The sequence below is a fragment of the Schistocerca cancellata genome, chromosome 5 (assembly GCF_023864275.1).
Source record: "Schistocerca cancellata isolate TAMUIC-IGC-003103 chromosome 5, iqSchCanc2.1, whole genome shotgun sequence".
Classification (NCBI taxonomy): domain Eukaryota; kingdom Metazoa; phylum Arthropoda; class Insecta; order Orthoptera; family Acrididae; genus Schistocerca; species Schistocerca cancellata.
The window spans coordinates 644,925,475-644,942,097 of NC_064630.1; positions in this window are offsets into that span (position 1 = coordinate 644,925,475).

Consider the following 16,623-nt stretch of genomic DNA (forward strand, 5'->3'; position numbering starts at 1 on the left):
TGGGCAACGAAGTAACTGACGGTTGCGGTAATACAGAAGATACGAACTACAGACTATTGACACCAAGAAAAACGTTTCCGCAAAAGAGAAATTTGTTAACACAGAGTATATATTTAATGTTCGGTTCACACTGACACCCAAATCTCCAGACGTCAGACGATCAGATCGGTACCAAACGTTGGTAACGTATCAACCAAAACACCGGTATAGTTTTTGCTATGCGCTGTCGTCCAGGCGGTCATACGTAAACGGTAAGTAATAAGAGCCACATGATGTACAGACAGGAAAAGCATAACATTGAGCATCTGTCCTGTGGAGCCCCAGAGGGGAAGTCGGTAGGGCGTAAGTATCTTGTATGAAGAGTCCCAGATTCGAGCCCTCGTCATGCTTATATTTCTACCGTAGTTTGTGTGAAACTGTTATATGGGACAAGATGTTCCTGTCGTGTGAAAGGATTGTTCGGAGTCCATAGATGAACGACGATGCTGGCATCTAGCATTCTATTATTATTGATATTATTATTACTATTAACACTCCCGCACGTGCGACTGTTTCTTTCTTCTTCTGTTCCAATTGTTCGTGTTTATGCTGTGAAACTACAAATGTACCACAGTCTAAATAAATATAGTCACTACATTCTCTGGTGAGAAAGTTGTTACCTTTTGACAGCTGGAGCGACACTAGCGCTCCAAGCGGTGAGAAAGCAGAGTGTCAATTGCATCGTATGGATAATGTTTGTTTTTAATTATTTTCTACTTAATTAATGGAGTAGTGATTACATTTTTGGACTGATGACCACAGATGTTTAGTCCCATAGTGCTCAGAGCCATTACATTTTTATGTTCCATATGTTAGTAAGTTACCAAGAGACATGAATTGTCGTGTAATGCACGTAAAACCAGCCGAATCACACAGATTCAGTGACATAAGCTGCAACACAAGGATGGACATTTGTATGTTTGCCGCTTGTTCCGCTGAAACCAAGAGGCTATAAACACATTTCATGTATGAGAAGCATATATTTCTGATGATGTCTGTTGTTATGATCCGTATTTTCCTTGACACTTAAATATATTTTATGGAGTCCAACGATTCGCGTTATGCTTCTCTCGACTTTCTAATACACGAATATTTTTGTAAATGTAATTTGCTTCAAAAGAGAATGTGTTGAAGATTCTTGCCTTTGTATTTCAGCTTTAGCAACATGTGTGAAATTGGTTTCTCCCGTTTTGGGAAACAGTTTTATTGCGTTTGACAATATATTATCACGTCTGTGTGGTTTTCCATTACTCTACAGTTGTGGTGACTTGCTTGATAGGTTAAATAACGTAGCTATCACATTCCCTAAATGCTTCCTACGTTCCACATTCACTGATTTAGCTGAAAGTGTAGCGAACAAACCTCTGCTTGGGTTGGATAGATATACGGCGTCTTTCTATAAATGGTCGGGTCTTCTGGTGTTTGCTACCAATTTTTTGTTATTAAAGGAAGACGACACTATTCATTAAATGTCTGTTTCTTTACAAGAGAATCGTAAATGGACTGCTCAGTAATCCACCGTTTCGTATATCCCAGGATCCTTAGGAAACTAAGTGATCACAAGTGGAGTGTATTTTTTCAGTTATTGTCGATTTTTATGGCTCTACAAACTCCCCCTATTGTAAAAATTATGTTACAAATCAATATAAACGTTAGTATTCATACTTATTCTGTATCGTATGCAGAAGTGTCGCTTGCTGGCCGCTTGGGGCGCTGCTATCGCTAAGACTAACGAAAACGAGACGGAGTGTCGCGACTGTTGCCTTAGACTGCGAATGTACTGTTTAGGTTGGCTACATTCAAATAAACGAAGCGAAAGCGGACTGCCAATAGAACATTGCTATGAACTCCGAAAAGTCCTTTTACATGCCACGAACATGTTGTCCAACGTAACAGTTTTACATGTATTACAGTACAAAAAATGATAACAGCAGACCTCGAACCCGAGGCCTTTGGTACGGCAGACTAACGTTGTTCTGCCTTCCCCACAGTAGCTCTACAACACTGGCGCTCACAGTTATATTTCCTGTGCTTCGTAGCTCATCTGTTGTCTATTACCGTTTACGCACTTTCTTCTGAGCGACGGCACACAGCATACACTATGTTAGAGTTTTGGTTGAGACTCTGCCGATATACAACGTTTGGAATCGATCTGTGTGTCTGACACATGGAGGTTTGGCTGTGAGAAGATACGAACCGTTGCAGTAAAGGTAGGGCGCAGCTACTCTTATCGCTGCTACACTCGTGTTGCCATTCGGTTGATACGATATGCGATGCGAAACGCGCTGCGACTCGCCATACGACAAGCAAGAAGACAACACGAATCACATTTCTTTTCCTCTTCTGATAGGACATTATTGTAGTTTATTATTATTTAAAGATCAAAAAACTGTGAAAGAGAAAAAGTAGTCTGTGCACCCCTACAACGCACAAGTCAGCTGTGGTTCCTTGTGAGCTTTCCCAAAACGAACAAAAATTTCACGAATTCTGTAGAATGGGTCCAGTCTCCACTTTGTGGACCAACTAGTATCCGCTACTGTGACAAAGCAGAACACATGTTTTACATGGAGTGTGAAATGCTGTTTAAAACTTGTACAGAAACCAGATGAAAGTTATAAAGATCGAGGAGAATGAAATGAATGCATTGGATGAGATGGGATTGAGACAAGGCTGTAACCTGTTCCCGATGTTATTCGACGTGTACATTGAACAAGTGCTAAAGGAAACCGCCGAAAAATTTGGAGTAGGAATTAAATTTAAGGGATAAGAAATAAAAACTTTGAGGTTTGTTGTAATTCTGTCTGAGACAGCAAAGGACTTGGAAGATCAGTTGAATAGAAAGGACAGTGTCTTGAAAAGAGGATATAAGATGAACATAAACAAAAGCAAAACAAGGCTAATGGAATGCAGTCGGATTAAATCAGATGATGCCAAGGGAATCAGATTAGGAAACGACACACTTAAAGTAGTAGATGAGTTTTGCTATTTGGGCAGTAAAATTACTGATGGTGACCGAAGTAGAGAGGGCAATGACAAGAAAAGCGTTTCTGAGGAAGAAAAAGTTGTTAACATCGAATATAAATTATGTCTTTTCTGAAGATATTTGTCTGGAGTGTAGCCATGTATGGTAGTGAAACAAGGACATTAAACAGTTTAGATAAAAAGGGAATAGAAGCTTTCGAAATTGGTACTACCGAAGAATGCTGAAGATTACATGGGTCGAGCACGTAACTAATGAGGAGATACTGAACAGAGTTAGGGAGCCAAGAAATTTGTGGCACAACGTAACCAAAAGAAGGGATCGATTGATAGGACACTTTCTGAGACATCAAGGGATCACCCATTTGGTATTGGAGGGATGTGTGGTAAAAATCGTAGGGGGAGACCAAGAGATGAATACAGTAAGCAAATTCAGAAAGATGTAGGTTGCAGTAGTTATTCGGAGAGGAAGAGGCTCGCACAAGATAGAGTAGCATGTAGACTACATCAAACCATTCTTCGGACTGAAGACCACAACAACAAGAATTCAAGAGATCAAACATCATTGATGGTGTAGCAGTGGTTGGTGAACTGTTCGTAGAGGTAGATAATGTCTTTGAAGAAATAGAAGGCGCTGATGCTGAGGAAATCCCGATCTGTCGTTCTCGGCTTCATCCAGCTTCTCACTTCAGAAGTAGCAGGAAGTAAGAGTTGACATCTCTTTTAAAGTTTCCTGAAATCGGGGAGATTCAACTTGTATCGGCTGCATACGAAAAATATAAACACGGGGCAGCTCTGCAGCTCACTTAGCATGCCATAGCAGGTGGCAATAGCCTCGCATGGGGTTTGCAGCTGCCAGCCACGACGCGGACAACCTCCAATATACCGGGTGATCAAAAAGTCAGTATAAATTTGAAAACTGAATAAATCACGGATTAATGTAGATAAAGAGGTACAAATTGACACACATGCTTGGAATGACATGGGGTTTTATGAGAACCAAAAAAAAAAAAAATACAAAATTTCAAAAAATGTCCGACAGATGGCGCTTCATCTGATCAGAATAGCAATAATTAGCATGACAAAGTAAGACAAAGCAAAGATGATGTTCTTTACAGGAAATGCTCAATATGTCCACCATCATTCCTCAACAATAGCTGTAGTCGAGGAATAATGTTGTGAACAGCACTGTAAAGTATGTCCGGAGTTATGGTCAGGCATTGGCGTCGGATGTTGTCTTTCAGCATCCCTAGAGATGTCGGTCGATCACGATACACTTGCGACTTCAGGTAACCCCGAAGCCAATAATCGCACGGACTGAGGTCTGGGGACCTGGGAGGCCAAGCATGACGAAAGTGGCGGCTGAGCACACACGTTCATCACCAAACGACGCGCGCAAGAGATCTTTCACGCGTCTAGCAATATGGGGTGGAGCGCCGTCCTGCATTAACATCGTACGTTCCAGCAGGTGTTTATCAGCCAGGCTGGGGATGATGCGATTCTGTAACATATCGGCGTACCTCTCACCCGTCACGGTAGCAGTTACAAAACCAGAATCACGCATTTCCTTGAAGAAAGAAGTCCCGATAACGGTAGATGTGGTAAATCCAACCCATACCGCGACTTTCTCGTCGTGCAATGGAGTTTCCACGACAGTTCTAGGATTTGCGGTAGCCCAAATTCTGCAGTTGTGAGCGTTGACAGACCCTCTGAGCGTGAAACGAGCTTTGTCGGTCCACAACACGTTACTCAACCAATCGTCATCTTCCGCCATCTTTTGAAACACCCACACCGCAAATACCCTCCGCTTCACTAAATCGCCAGGTAACAGTTCATGATGCCGATGGATTTTGTACGGATAGCGTCGGAGGGTACGCCTAAGTGCCAACCAAGCAGTAGTGTATGGAATGCCGGTGCGACGCGCGACTGCACGAGCGCTGACTTCCCCGTGCATAGACGAAACCGCTACAGTCTCCATTTCTTCCTGAACTGTCTCAGCAGCGTTACGCCTTGTGCTCGGTCGGCCACTATGGGATCTATCGTCTAAACAAACCGTGGCTTCGAACTTCTGCATTTGTCAACAGACCTTTACCCATTCGAATCCCCTTCCTACGGCGATAGGATCGTAACGCTGAACTAGCACATTCCCCATTCTGATAATACAGTTTCACTAAAAGTGCCTTTTCAGGTAACGTCAACATGCTCAGACTGCTGGCGCATCTGATTCTCTCTCTCATTACAGCTACTTTTATACACGATTGTCATGCGCAGTCACTGACGTTTTGCTGTCTAGCGCCATCTGTCGGACATTTTGTGAACTTGGTTTTTTCTTTTTTTGGTTCTAATAAAACCCCATGTCATTCCAAGCATGTGTGTCAATTTTTACCTCTCTATCTACATTATTCCGTGGTTTATTAAGTTTTCAAATTTATACTGACTTTTTGATCGCCCGCTATATCACGTATTTTCTCGAGAATGGCTCTGCCTCCGCGGTTAAAAACCTTTTAGATATTTTAGCAACATGTAACATGTAGGAATGCATGAACTAATACGCCACAAACGTAAAATGGCGAGCAACTACAATCTTCTCAGCAAACTTTTCGAAATATGCCTAATGGACTATTTATTTGTGAAGTATCACAATAACTCTGGACAGCAGCTACAATAAAATCAGTTTATTATCAAGCTGTAATATCAGACTATAAGATATTAAAAATAAATTTATTTATTTTACTTCCTCAAAACTGAATGAGAGAGATTGCAACATTAGAGAACATTTACGAACCCCAAAACAGTGGTTTTCAATATTTTACGCGAAAAGTAGAAGTTCTACTACAGAAACGGATGTAGCTTTGCTTCGTTTACATAAGAACATTTTTTTCCGAGGCACGTCTGATGACTTGAAATTTTCCTCCCCTTGTAATGTACAAACCAAATTGCGAAGAGCCACCAGCACTCCCTGTTACCCCGGGCAATGTGAGAGAGATACGTGTCGAAGTCGTATCGCTGTCGTTCCAGTGTGAACCAATTAACTCGCTTCCATTACGTTTCCATGCGATTCGCCTATGAGGTTGCTTTGCCACTGAGTATCTTATCGCCTGAGTGTGAACAGCTCCTAAGAGTTGTAAAGTTTTCTTTTGAAGTATCTGTATGGGGTGTAGTCATATTCGGAAATGCGATAAACAGTACAGACAAGAGGAGTATAGGTGTTACAGAAGAATGCTGAAGATTAGATGGGTGGATCAAGTTACTGATGAAAATGTACGGTATTGCATCAAATTAGCGAAAAAGATCTTTATGGCACAACCTGACTAAAAGCAGGCATCGGTTAATAGACACCTATTGAGACGTCCAGGAAGAGTTAATTTGGTAATGGAAGGAAGTGTGGGAAGCAAATTTGTAGAGGAAGACAAGTGTTTGGCTACTGAAAGCAGGTTAGAATAAATGTAGGTCTGTAATAGCTATTCAGAGAAGAAGAGGCTTGCACAGGAAAGGCGAGTACAGAGAGTTACATGAAATCAGTCATTGGGCTAAACACAACACCAACGTAATCATTATGTGCTGCGATGTCCCATTATGTTTTCATGGAACAGGAGACACCATCGCCTGACGGTGTGTTTCAGTCACTCTAGTCCGATCATCAGTAGCAAAAGGACTTGTTGGCAACCGGTCCTACCTTATGATTAGTTAAATACAAAAATAATAACGTAAGTGGATTTTCATTAATTAATTACACTGTTCCGATTACATATATCAACATTTCAACACGAGTTGCAGCAGATTTATTCTGAGTCGAGAATAGCTAGCGTGATCATACGTAGGTGAGTAAAAACAAAAACGGTTTTTTTACGTTTAGAGGGACGAGAGATTTATTTTAGAAAAAGTAGATTGAACGTATAGTGTAGTTTCTGACATCAGTTGAATGCCGAACCTATACGATTTGCATTTTAAGCATCTCTTCCACTGTAGCACCATTTTCCTGACTCATTGCACATTGTAGTAACTAATGTGGGAAAAGTTTTCAGTAGTTATATACAGTGCTTAATTTGTTACGTTACGCACCGGTACCTTGTACCGGTACCTCTGAGGAAAAAAACAGGACAGTCGATTTTGAGATGCGGTATGATAGAACTTTCGTTGGGGTGGAAGCGATGTGAAGCAAGCGTTGTATTCACTCTTTTAAAAAGCTCAGAAAATCATTAAAATAACGTTCTAAGAGGTTTAAATTTCAAAACTACCCCTTGGAAGGTCACATTACCGGAATAATATATATACAGGGTGAGTCACCTAACATTACCGCTGGATATATTTCGTAAACCACATCAAGTACTGACGAATCGATTCCACAGACCGAACGTGAGGAGAGGGGCTAGTGTAATTGGTAAATACAAACCATACAAAAATGCACGGAAGTATGTTTTTTAACACAAACCTACGTTTTTTTTAAATGGAGCCCCGTTAGTTTTGTTAGCACATCGAAAATTTAAACAAATACGTAATCAGTGCCGCTTGTTGCATTGTAAAATGTTAATTACATCCGGAGATATTGTAACCTAAAGTTGACGCTTGAGTACCACTCCTCCGCTGTTCGATCGTGTGTATCGGAGAGCACCGAATTACGTGGGGATCCAAAGGGAACGATGATGGACCTTAGGTACAGAAGAGACTGGAACAGCACATTACGTCCACATGCTAACACCTTTTTATTGGTCTTTTTCGCTGACGCACATGTACATTACCATGAAGGGTGAGGTACACGTACACACGTGGTTTCCGTTTTCAATTACGGAGTGGAATAGAGTGTGTCCCGACATGTCAGGCCAATAGATGTTCAATGTGGTGGCCATCATTTGCTGCACACAATTACAGTCTCTGGCGTAATGAATGTCGTACACGCCGCAGTACATCTGGTGTAATGTCGCCGCAGGCTGCCACAATACGTCGTTTCATATCCTCTGGGGTTGTAGGCATATCACGGTACACATTCTCCTTTAACGAACCCCACAGAAAGAAGACCAGAGGTGTAAGATCAGGAGAACGGGCTCGCCAATTTATGCGTCCTCCACGTCCTATGAAACTCCCGTGGAACATCCTGTCAAGTGTCAGCCTAGTGTTAATTGCGGAATGTGCAGGTGCACCATCATGCTGATACCACATACGTCGACGCGTTTCCAGTGGGACATTTTCGAGCAACGTTGGCAGATCATTCTGTAGAAACGCGATGTATGTTGCAGCTGTTTGGGCCCCTGCAATGAAGTGAGGACCAATGAGGTGATCGCCAATGATTCCGCACCATACATTTATAGTCCACGGTCGCTGTCGCTCTACCTGTCTGAGCCAGCTAGGATTGTCCACGGACCAGTAATGCATGTTCCGTAGATTCACTGCCCCGTGGTTTGTGAAACCCGCTTCATCGGTAAACAGGTAGAACCGCAACGCATTCTCTATTAATGCCCATTGACAGAATTGCACTCGATGATTAAAGTCGTCACCACGTTGGTTGGTTGGTTTTGGGGAAGGAGACCAGACAGCGTGGTCATCGGTCTCATCGGATTAGGGAAGGATGGGGAAGGAAGTCGGCCGTGCCCTTTCAGAGGAACCATCCCGGCATTTGCCTGGAGTGATTTAGGGAAATCACGGAAAACCTAAATCAGGATGGCCGGACGCGGGATTGAACCGTCGTCCTCCCGAATGCGAGTCCAGTGTCATCACCATGTAATTGCTGATGTAGCGACACATGAAACGGGTGAAAGCGGTGACGATGCAGTATGCGCATGACACTACTTTGAGTCAGTCCACCGGCTCTCGCAATATCCCTTGTACTCATGTGTGGGTTCATGGCAACAGCAGCTAACACACCAACTGCACCCGCTTCTCCTGTGACGGGCCTGTTACGGACCCGCTTGCGTGCTGCGACCATACCTATTGCATACAGTTGGCGGTAGATGTTTTGCAATGTGCGGCACGTTGGATGCTCCCTGTCCGGGTTCCGTTCTGCATACACCCTGCAGGCTTCAGCTGCATTTCGTCGACACTCGCCATAGATGAGTATCATCTCCGCTTTTTCAGAGTTCGAATACACCATGGTCACAGTTCCTACAACACTACACTATCAGAGACGTCTGGTAATACGGTGTACTACAGTTGGTCTGCGTGCGGAGACGAATGCAGAATAACAATAGCAGCAAGCTACATGCGGACACTGCGACAGCTAGACCAAACCACAACAGTGCACTACAGCCACACTCGTAAACACGGTCGTCATCGTAAACATGTCCCTGCAGATGCTGCTCGCCGACCGTGGCCCGTGTTTGTTACAACACGCAACTGAACGTCGGAGGTTTCAAGCGTCAACTTTAGGTTACAATATCTTCGGATGTAATTAACATTTTACAATGCAACAAACGGCACTGATTACGTATTTGTTTATATGTTCAGATGTGCTAACAAAACTAACGTGGTTCCATTTAAAAAAACGTAGGTTTGTGTTAAAAAACATACTTCCGTGCATTTTTGTATGGTTTGTATTAAACAATTACACTAGCCCCTCTCCTCACGTTCGGTCTGTGGAATCGGTTCGTCAGTATTTGATGTGGTTTACGAAATATATCCATCGGTAACGTTAGGTGACTCACCCTGTATATCACGTTACCGGAACCCCATATACAGGGTTTTACAAAAAGGTAGGGCCAAACTTCCAGAAAAAATTCCTCACACACAAAGAAAGAAAATATGTTATGTGGACATGTGTCCGGAAACGCTTACTTTCCATGTTAGAGCTCATTTTATTACTTCTCTTCAAATCACATTAATCATGGAATGGAAACACGCAGCAACAGAACGCACCAGCCTGACTTCAAACACTTTGTTACAGGAAATGTTCAAAATGTCCTCCGTTAGCGAGGATACATGCATCCACCCTCCGTCGCATGGAATCCCTGATGCGCTGATGCAGCCCTGGAGAATGACGTATTGTATCACAGCCGTCCACAATATGAGCACGAAGAGTCTCTACATTTGGTACCGGGGTTGCGTAGACAAGAGCTTTCAGATGCCCCCATAAATAAAAGTCAAGAGGGTTGTCAGGAGAGCGTGGAGGCCACGGAATTGGTCCGCCTCTGCCAATCCATCGGTCACCGAATCTGTTGCTGAGAAGCGTACGAACACTTCTACTGAAATGTGCAGGAGCTCCATCGTGCATGAACCACATGTTGTGTCGTGTATCCCGTATGAAATCATGATAACGAGCTCCATTGAGCGTAGTTGGAAGAACATGGGGCCCTATCAAGATATCACCAACAATGCCTGCCCAAACGTCCACAGAAAATCTGTGTTGATGACGTGATTGCACAATTGCGTGCGGGTTCTCGTCAGCCCACACATGTCGATTGTGGAAATTTACAGTTTGATCACGTTGGAATGAAGCCTCATCCGTAAAGAGAACATTTGCACTGAAATGAGTATTGACACATTGTTGGATGAACCATTCGCAGAAGTGTACCCGTGGAGGCCAATCAGCTGCTGATAGTGCCTGCACACGCTATACATGGTGTGGAAACAACTGGTTCTCCATACAGTGACGTGGTCAACGTTACCTTGTACAGCAGGAACTTCTCTGACGCTGACATTAGGGTTATCGTCAACTGCACGAAGAATTGCCTCGTCCATTGCAGGTGTCCTCGTCGTTCTAGGTCTTCCCCAGTCGCGAGTCATAGGCTGGAATGTTCCGTGCTCCCTAAGGCGCCGATCAATTGCTTCGAACGTCTTCGTGTTGGGACACCTTCGTTCTGGAAATCTGTCTCGATACAAACGTACCGCGCCACGGCTATTGCCCCGTGCTAATCCATACATCAAATGGGCATCTGCCAACTCCGCATTTGTAAACATTGCACTGACTGCAAAACAACGTTCGTGATGAACACTAACCTGTTGATGCTACGTACTGATGTGCTTGATGCTAGTACTGTAGAGCAATGAGTCGCATGTCAACACAAGCACCGAAGTCAACATTACCTTCCTTCAATTGGGCCAACTGGCGGTGAATCGAGGAAGTACAGTACATACTGACGAAACTAAAATGAGCTCTAACATGAAAATTAAGCGTTTCCGGACATAACATCTTTTCTTTATTTGTGTGTGATGAATGTTTCCTGAAAGTTTGGCCGTACTTTTTGTAACACCCTATATATATATATATATATATATATATATATATATATATATATATATGTGTGTGTGTGTGTGTGTGTGAGAGAGAGAGAGAGAGAGAGAGAGAGAGAGAGAGAGAGAGATAGAGACAGAGAGAGAGAGGGGGAGAGAGTCTGGTAAGATATGACAACCGTTTCACGAACGGTGCAAGATTTCAAAATAAGATATTCGGCAAATAGTGGTACTCAGAAGGGCTCGTAATTTTGATGAATGTTTAGTCCTCGTATCTCTCTTATCAATTGAGCTACTGAATCAAGTAATTTTTTTTAATGGAATGATATACTTCAACCGCTTTCTAAAACTCTGGGAAAGATGAGTACAGTGATATAATCCTCGTTAATGTTGGCGCTGAAACTGTGAAAGAGGTGCCTCATCGTAAGAAGTTTCATAGGCGTAATGTGATTCCTAGGACAGATTGTGTTAACTGGGAGGTACTGCTCAATCAAAATGGGATACGGAATTTTACGTAAAGGATAGAGTAGCTACCTGAGATGACTATAGTGAATACGTCTCACTGTAACTCTCCTAATAACGCACTCTGTTTCACCACATCAATTCTATTTTGGTTTAGTGCCAATTAGTAAGATACTTAAACCCTATTATGATTCTGTGAGTAAGAATGACAGGTAATTTATCTACAAATGTCTGTCACAAGTGCCATGGTCGTGCCGGATCAGGGAAAAGCGTAAACCCTATTATGAATCTAATTCATCAAACAATACGCAATGGTAATACTAGATCCGACCGACCACAGGCAGATATGATTCAATTTTCGTTATCTCCTTTGCAAGTAACATGAAATTCCTAACAAGTGCTCTGCAAATTCTCATAGGGGGTGGTACTATCATTAAGAGGGAGATTTCATAGGCAAATGTATTACACAAATTATCTTACTTTTGGGTACAAATGATAAGAAAAGCTAGTTATTGTAATTTACTATACCACCTCACTATTTAATCTGATCTGTGTAGATATCATCTCAGCCGTGGTATCACTTTCGATTAGATGGGAAAAAGAGCGCATGTGATGGAGCTTGGCTGTTGCGAAAAGAAAATTGACAGTGCTTACAAGGAAATGGGAATAATACGCATGCAGACTACATCGACAGAACTCGATACAGGATGGTTAAAAGAACAAAGAGACCTCTCTTTCGCATTTTTACGGAACTTTAGAGAATATTCTTCACACGATTCTCGGATCATTGGGAAGCAAAATTGTTACTACTGTCGCGAACTCAGGCATTTTATCATTGAACTCCACTATGGCAACGAATTAGATACTCACCAAGTAGTATCAAGATCACGCACAAAGCAACAACATTCTGTCTGCGGAAAAATTACTCACTCGGAAGTATTTATTTCGCACAGAACTTAAGGAACAGGGCGGAAAATTACTAGAGAAAAAACTGATCAAAGTAAGCGCGAAAGACGTTTACTTATCGTGGGTACCCAGTGAGTCCACTTGTATGAAAATTGAGTAACGGACAAAGCACGAACACAAAGTTCAAAGCAGCTCAAAATAAATGAATTTCACTCGCAATAATTAAAAAGTACGCAAGGAGTTTACAGTGGAACAAGAAACACTAATGCTTTCAAGTTTATTGATTTCCTAACTCAAACACATCGCGATTTACCCTAATTTCGTGTCCGCTGGGAACACACATGCTTACCGACTAAGAGCTGGAACACGACTGCACGACACAGAGTCACACTCTGGCACTTGTTCAGAGCAGAAGTCGAAGGGAGGTGGTTCCACTAGCCCATGAGGATAGGTAGAAAAGCCGCTTGCTCTACTTACTGTTTTAGCAAACGACTCGAACGAGGTGAGAAGGTAGTTCAGGAAGACCTCTTTGCGACACCAAATATACGAGTAAAGCGAAAGTCTAAGGGTTGGTTCTGCTACTTTGGAGAAAAGTAAAGGGACTTCTTCGGCTCCTACGAAGGATTCAGACCGGTCACCAACCTTTCAAACTAAACAGGCAAGGCGGGAAAAGGAAACCATTGTGGCTACATTAGGGAGACTGCTGCATTTAACGAAAAATAAAACACATTACCTTGCTCCCATTAGCCCTCAAGCATCAGCATAACTTCGATGTAGCAAATTAAGAACAACAAAATCATGCCATCGTAAGGTTAAAAATGAAATAAATTGAGGATGGGGTGTGGAACAAGCACACTCTTTTAACTATTCCCGAAAATAACCGAGATATGTGTTGATGTAATCGGCTGTTCGACGTACACGCCGCCTAGTGGTGCTCTCATGCTCTTCATGGTACGTCTCACGCTTACCTTATGAAATGTACAGAGTTAACAGGTGCACCATCATGCTGGAACAGCATACATGCAGGTAAATCAAATAGGGTGTCTCCCAACAATAAGGCGTTTTCTCTCAGAAATACAGTGTACAGTGGTGAGTTAAGCGGAAAGGAAGCAGATAAGGGCGTGATAAACAACTACTGAGTGCCCCTCCACCCACCCCCTCCTCCCCTGAAACTTCACGGCAAGTCAGTATTGATGGCAGTTCACAACTATAGCATTGCTAACACTGTGCTACTCAACTATTGCAACTGTTGAGAATTCCGTCTGTGGTCAAACAGTATTTAGATGAGGAAAATACATACGGAGGGTGGCGCAGCAATCATTCCTAAATTCGTCGCGATATCCGAAGGCAGAATCAATTAAACCCGACACGTGCTGTGAATAGTACGGTTGTAGCTGCGATTCTCTTGTGACTGTCCACACAGTAACATGTGCGTCACCCATGTCACGTTCAGCTTCAGTTGTCCTGTCGTCAGATTCATCTTTCATTAGTGCTAATTAGAAGCCTGAGAAATGCGTCACAAATCAATTGTAAGTGAGATTTCGTGAAATATCCCTAAGATACCAAACGTATGTGTTCTGCTCAGCGGAGGAGACATGTGGGCTTTGTAACGGCTTGCATTACAAAAGTCGATTACCATTTTGACCACGTGTCTACGTGTCGCTGTTGTAATCGTTATGTCTGGTAAGGGCTGCAACAGCGAAATATCGGTAATCAGTATCCGTAAGAGCTGGCGATACTACCGCAAAGTAAGGCTACTAACGTTCCTTCCAACTGGACCAATAAAACAGTTTAGCTGCGACGAGCAACTACACTCATGCTCATAAATTAAGGATAATTGCAGAATGTGGTGCCACACAACGTGGCACTACACAAAACTGGCGCTAATAGCATAGGCACATAGGGAACACACACGATACAGATCTGTAAGTCGACGGTATTGGTGATAAGTTGAAAAAACCGTCCCGAAACACATGTACTACAAAACGCCACTGTTTCCTGCGCATTTACCCCGACATCAATATGGGATATGATCACCATGCACACATACACAGGCCGCACAACAGGTTTGCATACTCTGGATCGCGTGGTCGAGCAGCTGCTGGAGTATAGCCTCCCATTCTTGCACCAGTGCCTGTCGGAGCTCCTGAAGTGTCGTAGGGGTTTGAAGACGTGCAGCGATACGTCGACCGAGAGAATCCCAGATGTGCTCGATGGGGTTTAGGACTGGAGAACAGGAAGGCCACTCCATTCACCTGATGTCTTCTGTTTCAAGGTACTCCTACACAATGACAGCTCAGTGGGGCAGTGCATTATCATCCGTCAGGAGGAAGGTGGGACCCACTGCACCCCTGAAAAGGTGGACATACTGGTGAAAAATGACGTCCCTATACACCTGACCTGTTACAGTTCCTCTGTCAAAGACATGCGGGGGTGTACGTGCACCAATCATAATTCCACTCCACACCATCAAACCACGACCTCCATACAGGTCCCTTTCAAGTACATTAAGGCATTGGTATCTGGTTCCTGGTTCACGCCAGATGAAAACCCCGAGAGAATCACTGTTCAGACTATACCTGGGACTAGTGTTCCAATGACCATGTACTGTGTTCTTGACAGCAGGCTTTACGGGTTCTCCTGTGACCAGGAGTCAGTAGAATGCACCTTGCAGGTCTCCGGGCGAATAAACCATGTCTGTTCAGTCGTATGTAGACTGTGTGTCTGGAGACAACTGTTCCAGTGGCTGCAGTAAGGTCCCGAGCAAGGCTACCTGCAGTACTCCGTAGCCATCTGCGGGCACTGATGGTGAGATATCGGTCTTCTTGTGGTGTTGTACGCTGTGGATGTCCCGTATTGTAGCGCCTGGACACGTTACCTGTCTCCTGGAATCGTTGCCATAGTCATGAGATCACACTTTGTGGCACACAGAGGGCCCGTGCTACGACCTACTGTGTTTGACCAGCCTCCAGTCGCCCTAGTATTCTACTCCTCATAACGTCATCAATATGTGCTCTTCGAGCCATTTTCAACACACAGTCACCATTAGCACGTCTGAAAATGTCTGCCCACTTACTCGCTGCACCGTACTCTGACATGCACCAACTCACCTCTGCGCATGTGGACTGCTGCCAGTGGCTCCGTGCGAGGACCGCAGCTCAATTGCACCGGATGGTCATACCCTGATGTGATTTAAACTTGCAAACCACCCACCAGAACGTTGTTTCACCAAGTATCAGATTTATCCTTAATTTATGAGCACGCGTGTAACTTTGTTGTACTTCATAAGGATACTATTTTGTTAATATACTACAGATACAGGATTTAAAAACAGTTTTCCAACTATTAATCCAAGTACATCATCTATAGCGCGACGATTGTCATACTGCATTTCTAGTTTGACTAGTCACAACCGATCTTGTTTCATGATTTTGCCCATATTTGGAACTATGAACAAAATAGCCAGTTTTCAGTAGGTGAAGTTTGTTCGTCGAAAAAAAAATTAACGGTAGTTACACTGATCAGCCAGAACATTATGTCCATCGACCTGCGACCGATATAAACCAGTCCAGGCGATAGCGGTGTGACCTGGCGAGAAAAGACTGCTACTCAGACACACTCACGGTGCGCGTAAGATTAGTGAGTGTGCAGTCCGTGTGTAGGAGGCGCATGATCTATCTGAGTTTGACCGAGGGCAGATTGCGATGGTCCGGAAACTATCAGACTTGTCGGGTGTTGCCGGCCGGGGTGGCCGAGCGGTCCTAGGTGCTACAGTCTGGAACCGCGCGACCGCTACGGTCGCAGGTTCGAATCCTGCCTCGGGCATGGATGTGTGTGATGTCCTTAGGTTAGTTAGGTTTAAGTAGTTCTAAGTTCTAGGGGACTGATGACCTCAGCTGTTAAGTCCCATAGTGCTCAGAGCCATTTGAACCATTTTTTTGTCGGGTGTTCGAGGAGTGCTGCGGTGAATGTCTTCAATACTTGGCGAAACTATGGTGGAACCACGACAAGACGTCGTGGGTTGGGCGGTCACCCCTCATTACAAATGTCGGATGTCGTAGGCTGGGCAGACTGGTA